We start from the raw sequence: 10,138 nt of genomic DNA on the forward strand, positions 1-10,138 counted from the left end.
AGGACGAAACCCTTCAAAAAAATGCGAAAATTGGTCAAAAAATAAATTTTACCCTAACTGATTGCGATCGTTAGCTTAGAAAGCAAGCTGCTCAAAACAGTCGGTCTTTTAACTCTACGCCTTGATTTGGAGAAACTGTGATTAAATAACCGCCAAAAAATGTAAAATTTTAGATTTTTTATTTTTGCCATTTTTTGCAAAAATAGATGACGCAACCTTCAAAAAAATGCGAAAATTGGTCAAAAAATAAATTTTACCCTAACTGATTGCGATCGTTAGCTTAGAAAGCAAGCTGCTCAAAACAGTCGGTCTTTTAACTCTACGCCTTGATTTGGCGAAACTGTGATTAAAAAACCGCCAAAAAATGTAAAATTTTAGATTTTTTATTTTTGCCATTTTTTGCAAAAATAGATGACGCAAACCTTCAAAAAAATTCGAAAATTGGTCAAAAAATAAATTTCCCGTTAACTGATTGCGATCGTTAGCTTAGAAAGCAAGCTGCTCAAAACAGTCGGTCTTTTAACTCTACGCCTTGATTTGGCGAAACTGCGATTAAAAAACCGCCAAAAAATGTAAAATTTTAGAATTTTTTATTTATGCCATTTTTTGCAAAATAGATGACGCAAGCCTTCAAAAAAATGCGAAAATTGGTCAAAAAATAAATTTTCTCTTAACTGATTGCGATCGTTAGCTTAGAAAGCAAGCTGCTCAAATCAGTCGGTCTTTTAACTCTACGCCTTGATTTGGCGAAAATGCGATTAAAAAACCGCCAAAAAATGTAAAATTTTAGGTTTTTATTTTTGCCATTTTTTGCAAAAATAGATGACGCAAGCCTTCAAAAAAATGCGAAAATTGGTCAAAAAATAAATTTTCCCTTAACTGATTGCGATCGTTAGCTTAGAAAGCAAGCTGCTCAAAACAGTCGGTCTTTTAACTCTACGCCTTGATTTGGCGAAACTGCGATTAAAAAACCGCCAAAAAATGTAAAATTTTAGAATTTTTTATTATGCCATTTTTTGCAAAAATAGATGACGCAAGCCTTCAAAAAAATGAGAAAATTGGTCAAAAAATAAATTTTCCTTAACTGATTGCGATCGTTAGCTTAGAAAGCAAGCTGCTCAAAACAGTCGGTTTTTTAACTCTACGCCTTGATTTGGCGAAACTGCGATTAAAAAACCGCCAAAAAATGTAAAATTTTAGAATTGTTTATTTATGCCATTTTTTGCAAAAATAGATGACGCAAGCCTTCAAAAAAATGCGAAAATTGGTCAAAAAATAAATTTTCCCTTAACTGATTGCGATCGTTAGCTTAGAAAGCAAGCTGCTCAAAACAGTCGGTCTTTTAACTCTACACCTTGATTTGGCGAAACTGCGATTAAAAACCGCCAAAAAATGTAAAATTTTAGAATTTTTTATTTATGCCATTTTTTGCAAAAATAGATGACGCAACCCTTCAAAAAAATGCGAAAATTGGTCAAAAAATAAATTTTCCCTTAACTGATTGCGATCGTTAGCTTAGAAAGCAAGCTGCTCAAAACAGTCGGTCTTTTAACTCTACGCCTTGATTTGGCGAAACTGCGATTAAAAAACCGCCAAAAAATGTAAAATTTTTGAATTGTTTATTTATGCCATTTTTTGCAAAAATAGATGACGCAAGCCTTCAAAAAAATGCGAAAATTGGTCAAAAAATAAATTTTCCCCTAACTGATTGCGATCGTTAGCTTAGAAAGCAAGCTGCTCAAAACAGTCGGTCTTTTAACTCTACGCCTTGATTTGGCGAAACTGCGATTAAAAAACCGCCAAAAAATGTAAAATTTTAGGTTTTTTATTTTTGCCATTTTTTGCAAAAATAGATGACGCAAACCCTTCAAAAAAATGCGAAAATTGGTCAAAAAATAAATTTTCCCTTAACTGATTGCGATCGTTAGCTTAGAAAGCAAGCTGCTCAAAACAGTCGGTCTTTTAACTCTACGCCTTGATTTGGCGAAACTGCGATTAAAAAACCGCCAAAAAATGTAAAATTTTAGAATTGTTTATTTATGCCATTTTTTGCAAAAATAGATGACGCAAGCCTTCAAAAAAATGCGAAAATTGGTCAAAAAATAAATTTTCCCTTAACTGATTGCGATCGTTAGCTTAGAAAGCAAGCTGCTCAAAAAAGTCGGTCTTTTAACTCTACGCCTTGATTTGGCGAAACTGCGATTAAAAAACCGCCAAAAAATGTAAAATTTTAGAATTTTTTATTTATGCCATTTTTTGCAAAAATAGATGACGCAAGCCTTCAAAAAAATGCGAAAATTGGTCAAAAAATAAATTTTCTCTTAACTGATTGCGATCGTTAGCTTAGAAAGCAAGCTGCTCAAAACAGTCGGTCTTTTAACTCTACGCCTTGATTTAAATGTAAAATTTTAGGTTTTTTATTTTTGCCATTTTTTGCAAAAATAGATGACGCAACCCTTCAAAACAATGCGAAAATTGGTCAAAAAATAAATTTTCCCTTAACTGATTGCGATCGTTAGCTTAGAAAGCAAGCTGCTCAAAACAGTCGGTCTTTTAACTCTACACCTTGATTTGGCGAAACTGCGATTAAAAAACCGCCAAAAAATGTAAAATTTTAGAATTTTTTATTTATGCCATTTTTTGCAAAAATAGATGACGCAAGCCTTCAAAAAAATGCGAAAATTGGTCAAAAAATAAATTTTCCCTTAACTGATTGCGATCGTTAGCTTAGAAAGCAAGCTGCTCAAAACAGTCGGTCTTTTAACTCTACGCCTTGATTTGGCGAAACTGCGATTAAAAAACCGCCAAAAAATGTAAAATTTTAGAATTTTTTATTTATGCCATTTTTTGCAAAACTAGATGACGCAAGCCTTCAAAAAAATGCGAAAATTGGTCAAAAAATAAATTTTCCCTTAACTGATTGCGATCGTTAGCTTAGAAAGCAAGCTGCTCAAATCAGTCGGTCTTTTAACTCTACGCCTTGATTTGGCGAAAATGCGATTAAAAAACCGCCAAAAAATGTAAAATTTTAGGTTTTTTATTTTTGCCATTTTTTGCAAAAATAGATGACGCAACCCTTCAAAAAAATGCGAAAATTGGTCAAAAAATAAATTTTCCCTTAACTGATTGCGATCGTTAGCTTAGAAAGCAAGCTGCTCAAAACAGTCGGTCTTTTAACTCTACGCCTTGATTTGGCGAAACTGCGATTAAAAAACCGCCAAAAAATGTAAAATTTTAGAATTGTTTATTTATGCCATTTTTTTGCAAAAATAGATGACGCAAGCCTTCAAAAAAATGCGAAAATTGGTCAAAAAATAAATTTTCCCTTAACTGATTGCGATCGTTAGCTTAGAAAGCAAGCTGCTCAAAACAGTCGGTCTTTTAACTCTACGCCTTGATTTGGCGAAACTGCGATTAAAAAACCGCCAAAAAATGTAAAATTTTAGAATTTTTTATTTATGCCATTTTTTGCAAAAATAGATGACGCAAGCCTTCAAAAAAATGCGAAAATTGGTCAAAAAATAAATTTTCCCTTAACTGATTGCGATCGTGAGCTTAGAAAGCAAGCTGCTCAAAACAGTCGGTCTTTTAACTCTACGCCTTGATTTGGCGAAACTGCGATTAAAAAACCGCCAAAAAATGTAAAATTTTGAATTGTTTATTTATGCCATTTTTTGCAAAAATAGATGACGCAAGCCTTCAAAAAAATGCGAAAATTGGTCAAAAAATAAATTTTCCCTTAACTGATTGCGATCGTTAGCTTAGAAAGCAAGCTGCTCAAAACAGTCGGTCTTTTAACTCTACGCCTTGATTTGGCGAAACTGCGATTAAAAAACCGTCAAAAAATGTAAAATTTTAGGATTTTTTATTTATGCCATTTTTTGCAAAAATAGATGACGCAAGCCTTCAAAGAAATGCGAAAATTGGTCAAAAAATAAATTTTCCCTTAACTGATTGCGATCGTTAGCTTAGAAAGCAAGCTGCTCAAAACAGTCGGTCTTTTAACTCTACGCCTTGATTTGGCGAAACTGCGATTAAAAAACCGCCAAAAAATGTAAAATTTTAGGTTTTTTATTTTTGCCATTTTTTGCAAAAATAGATGACGCAAACCTTCAAAAAAATGCGAAAATTGGTCAAAAAATAAATTTTCCCTTAACTGATTGCGATCGTTAGCTTAGAAAGCAAGCTGCTCAAAACAGTCGGTCTTTTAACTCTACGCCTTGATTTGGCGAAACTGCGATTAAAAAACCGCCAAAAAATGTAAAATTTTAGGTTTTTTATTTTTGCCATTTTTTGCAAAAATAGATGACGCAACCTTTCAAAACAATGCGAAAATTGGTCAAAAAATAAATTTTCCCTTAACTGATTGCGATCGTTAGCTTAGAAAGCAAGCTGCTCAAAACAGTCGGTCTTTTAACTCTACGCCTTGATTTGGCGAAACTGCGATTAAAAAACCGCCAAAAAATGTAAAATTTTAGAATTGTTTATTTATGCCATTTTTTTGCAAAAATAGATGACGCAAGCCTTCAAAAAAATGCGAAAATTGGTCAAAAAATAAATTTTCCTTAACTGATTGCGATCGTTAGCTTAGAAAGCAAGCTGCTCAAAACAGTCGGTCTTTTAACTCTACACCTTGATTTGGCGAAACTGCGATTAAAAAACCGCCAAAAAAATGTAAAATTTTAGAATTTTTTATTTATGCCATTTTTTGCAAAAATAGATGACGCAAGCCTTCAAAAAAATGCGAAAATTGGTCAAAAAATAAATTTTCCCTTAACTGATTGCGATCGTTAGCTTAGAAAGCAAGCTGCTCAAAACAGTCGGTCTTTTAACTCTACGCCTTGATTTGGCGAAACTGCGATTAAAAAACCGCCAAAAAATGTAAAATTTTATAATTTTTTATTTATGCCATTTTTTGCAAAAATAGATGACGAAACCCTTCAAAAAAATGCGAAAATTGGTCAAAAAATAAATTTTACCCTAACTGATTGCGATCGTTAGCTTAGAAAGCAAGCTGCTCAAAACAGTCGGTCTTTTAACTCTACGCCTTGATTTGGCGAAACTGTGATTAAAAAACCGCCAAAAAATGTAAAATTTTAGATTTTTTATTTTTGCCATTTTTTGCAAAACTAGATGACGCAAGCCTTCAAAAAAATGCGAAAATTGGTCAAAAAATAAATTTTCCCTTAACTGATTGCGATCGTTAGCTTAGAAAGCAAGCTGCTCAAAACAGTCGGTCTTTTAACTCTACGCCTTGATTTGGCGAAACTGCGATTAAAAAACCGCCAAAAAATGTAAAATTTTAGAATTTTTTATTTATGCCATTTTTTGCAAAAATAGATGACGCAAGCCTTCAAAAAAATGCGAAAATTGGTCAAAAAATAAATTTTCCCTTAACTGATTGCGATCGTTAGCTTAGAAAGCAAGCTGCTCAAAACAGTCGGTCTTTTAACTCTACGCCTTGATTTGGCGAAACTGCGATTAAAAAACCGCCAAAAAATGTAAAATTTTTGAATTGTTTATTTATGCCATTTTTTGCAAAAATAAATGACGCAAGCCTTCAAAAAAATGCGAAAATTGGTCAAAAAATAAATTTTCCCTTAACTGATTGCGATCGTTAGCTTAGAAAGCAAGCTGCTCAAAACAGTCGGTCTTTTAACTCTACGCCTTGATTTGGCGAAACTGCGATTAAAAAACCGCCAAAAAATGTAAAATTTTAGGTTTTTTATTTTTGCCATTTTTTGCAAAAATAGATGACGCAACCTTTCAAAACAATGCGAAAATTGGTCAAAAAATAAATTTTCCCTTAACTGATTGCGATCGTTAGCTTAGAAAGCAAGCTGCTCAAAACAGTCGGTCTTTTAACTCTACGCCTTGATTTGGCGAAACTGCGATTAAAAAACCGCCAAAAAATGTAAAATTTTAGAATTGTTTATTTATGCCATTTTTTGCAAAAATAGATGACGCAAGCCTTCAAAAAAATGCGAAAATTGGTCAAAAAATAAATTTTCCCTTAACTGATTGCGATCGTTAGCTTAGAAAGCAAGCTGCTCAAAACAGTCGGTCTTTTAACTCTACACCTTGATTTGGCGAAACTGCGATTAAAAAACCGCCAAAAAATTTAAAATTTTAGAATTTTTTATTTATGCCATTTTTTGCAAAAATAGATGACGCAAGCCTTCAAAAAAATGCGAAAATTGGTCAAAAAATAAATTTTCCCTTAACTGATTGCGATCGTTAGCTTAGAAAGCAAGCTGCTCAAAACAGTCGGTCTTTTAACTCTACGCCTTGATTTGGCGAAACTGCGATTAAAAAACCGCCAAAAAATGTAAAATTTTAGAATTTTTTATTTATGCCATTTTTTGCAAAACTAGATGACGCAAGCCTTCAAAAAAATGCGAAAATTGGTCAAAAAATAAATTTTCCCTTAACTGATTGCGATCGTTAGCTTAGAAAGCAAGCTGCTCAAAACAGTCGGTCTTTTAACTCTACGCCTTGATTTGGCGAAACTGTGATTAAAAAACCGCCAAAAAATGTAAAATTTTAGAATTTTTTATTTATGCCATTTTTTGCAAAAATAGATGACGAAACCCTTCAAAAAAATGCGAAAATTGGTCAAAAAATAAATTTTACCCTAACTGATTGCGATCGTTAGCTTAGAAAGCAAGCTGCTCAAAACAGTCGGTCTTTTAACTCTACGCCTTGATTTGGCGAAACTGTGATTAAAAAACCGCCAAAAAATGTAAAATTTTAGATTTTTTATTTTTGCCATTTTTTGCAAAACTAGATGACGCAAGCCTTCAAAAATATGCGAAAATTGGTCAAAAAATAAATTTTCCTTAACTGATTGCGATCGTTAGCTTAGAAAGCAAGCTGCTCAAAACAGTCGGTCTTTTAACTCTACGCCTTGATTTGGCGAAACTGCGATTAAAAAACCGCCAAAAAATGTAAAATTTTAGAATTTTTTATTTATGCCATTTTTTGCAAAAATAGATGACGCAAGCCTTCAAAAAAATGCGAAAATTGGTCAAAAAATAAATTTTCTCTTAACTGATTGCGATCGTTAGCTTAGAAAGCAAGCTGCTCAAAACAGTCGGTCTTTTAACTCTACGCCTTGATTTGGCGAAACTGCGATTAAAAAACCGCCAAAAAATGTAAAATTTTAGGTTTTTTATTTTTGCCATTTTTTGCAAAAATAGATGACGCAACCCTTCAAAAAAATGCGAAAATTGGTCAAAAAATAAATTTTCCCTTAACTGATTGCGATCGTTAGCTTAGAAAGCAAGCTGCTCAAAACAGTCGGTCTTTTAACTCTACGCCTTGATTTGGCGAAACTGCGATTAAAAAACCGCCAAAAAATGTAAAATTTTAGAATTTTTTATTTATGCCATTTTTTGCAAAAATAGATGACGCAAGCCTTCAAAAAAATGCGAAAATTGGTCAAAAAATAAATTTTCCCTTAACTGATTGCGATCGTTAGCTTAGAAAGCAAGCTGCTCAAAACAGTCGGTCTTTTAACTCTACGCCTTGATTTGGCGAAACTGCGATTAAAAACCGCCAAAAAATGTAAAATTTTTGAATTGTTTATTTATGCCATTTTTTGCAAAAATAAATGACGCAAGCCTTCAAAAAAATGCGAAAATTGGTCAAAAAATAAATTTTCCCTTAACTGATTGCGATCGTTAGCTTAGAAAGCAAGCTGCTCAAAACAGTCGGTCTTTTAACTCTACGCCTTGATTTGGCGAAACTGCGATTAAAAAACCGCCAAAAAATGTAAAATTTTAGAATTTTTTATTTATGCCATTTTTTGCAAAAATAGATGACGCAAGCCTTCAAAAAAATGCGAAAATTGGTCAAAAAATAAATTTTCTCTTAACTGATTGCGATCGTTAGCTTAGAAAGCAAGCTGCTCAAAACAGTCGGTCTTTTAACTCTACGCCTTGATTTGGCGAAACTGCGATTAAAAAACCGCCAAAAAATGTAAAATTTTAGAATTTTTTATTTATGCCATTTTTTGCAAAACTAGATGACGCAAGCCTTCAAAAAAATGCGAAAATTGGTCAAAAAATAAATTTTCCCTTAACTGATTGCGATCGTTAGCTTAGAAAGCAAGCTGCTCAAAACAGTCGGTCTTTAACTCTACGCCTTGATTTGGCGAAACTGCGATTAAAAAACCGCCAAAAAATGTAAAATTTTAGAATTTTTTATTTATGCCATTTTTTGCAAAAATAGATGACGCAAGCCTTCAAAAAAAATGCGAAAATTGGTCAAAAAATAAATTTTCTCTTAACTGATTGCGATCGTTAGCTTAGAAAGCAAGCTGCTCAAAACAGTCGGTCTTTTAACTCTACGCCTTGATTTGGCGAAACTGCGATTAAAAAACCGCCAAAAAATGTAAAATTTTAGGTTTTTTATTTTTGCCATTTTTTGCAAAATAGATGACGCAACCCTTCAAAAAAATGCGAAAATTGGTCAAAAAATAAATTTTCCCTTAACTGATTGCGATCGTTAGCTTAGAAAGCAAGCTGCTCAAAACAGTCGGTCTTTTAACTCTACGCCTTGATTTGGCGAAACTGCGATTAAAAAACCGCCAAAAAATGTAAAATTTTAGAATTTTTTATTTATGCGATTTTTTGCAAAATAGATGACGCAAGCCTTCAAAAAAATGCGAAAATTGGTCAAAAAATAAATTTTCCCTTAACTGATTGCGATCGTTAGCTTAGAAAGCAAGCTGATCAAAACAGTCGGTCTTTTAACTCTACGCCTTGATTTGGCGAAACTGCGATTAAAAAAGCGCCAAAAAATGTAAAATTTTAGAATTTTTTATTTATGCCATTTTTTGCAAAAATAGATGACGCAAGCCTTCAAAAAAATGCGAAAATTGGGCCAAAAATAAATTTTCCCTTAACTGATTGCGATCGTTAGCTTAGAAAGCAAGCTGCTCAAAACAGTCGGTCTTTTAACTCTACGCCTTGATTTGGCGAAACTGCGATTAAAAAACCGCCAAAAAATGTAAAATTTTAGAATTTTTTATTATGCCATTTTTTGCAAAAATAGATGACGCAAGCCTTCAAAAAAATGAGAAAATTGGTCAAAAAATAAATTTTCCCTTAACTGATTGCGATCGTTAGCTTAGAAAGCAAGCTGCTCAAAACAGTCGGTCTTTTAACTCTACGCCTTGATTTGGCGAAACTGCGATTAAAAAACCGCCAAAAAATGTAAAATTTTTGAATTGTTTATTTATGCCATTTTTTGCAAAAATAGATGACGCAAGCCTTCAAAAAAATGCGAAAATTGGTCAAAAAATAAATTTTTCCTTAACTGATTGCGATCGTTAGCTTAGAAAGCAAGCTGCTCAAAACAGTCGGTCTTTTAACTCTACGCCTTGATTTGGCGAAACTGCGATTAAAAAACCGCCAAAAAATGTAAAATTTTAGAATTTTTTATTTATGCCATTTTTTGCAAAAATAGATGACGCAAGCCTTCAAAAAAATGCGAAAATTGGTCAAAAAATAAATTTTCCCTTAACTGATTGCGATCGTTAGCTTAGAAAGCAAGCTGCTCAAAACAGTCGGTCTTTTAACTCTACGCCTTGATTTGGCGAAACTGCGATTAAAAAACCGCCAAAAAATGTAAAATTTTTGAATTGTTTATTTATGCCATTTTTTGCAAAAATAGATGACGCAAGCCTTCAAAAAAATGCGAAAATTGGTCAAAAAATAAATTTTCCCTTAACTGATTGCGATCGTTAGCTTAGAAAGCAAGCTGCTTAAAACAGTCGGTCTTTTAACTCTACGCCTTGATTTGGCGAAACTGCGATTAAAAAACCGCCAAAAAATGTAAAATTTTAGAATTTTTTATTTATGCCATTTTTTGCAAAAATAGATGACGCAACCCTTCAAAAAAATGCGAAATTGGTCAAAAATAAATTTCCCCTTAACTGATTGCGATCGTTAGCTTAGAAAGCAAGCTGCTCAAAACAGTCGGTCTTTTAACTCTACGCCTTGATTTGGCGAAACTGTGATTAAAAAACCGCCAAAAAATGTAAAATTTTAGGTTTTTTATTTTTGCCATTTTTTGCAAAAATAGATGACGCAACCCTTCAAAAAATGCGAAAATTGGTCAAAAAATAAATTTT

Source organism: Drosophila suzukii, chromosome 3 (genome assembly GCF_043229965.1).
Source record: "Drosophila suzukii chromosome 3, CBGP_Dsuzu_IsoJpt1.0, whole genome shotgun sequence".
Lineage (NCBI taxonomy): Eukaryota > Metazoa > Arthropoda > Insecta > Diptera > Drosophilidae > Drosophila > Drosophila suzukii.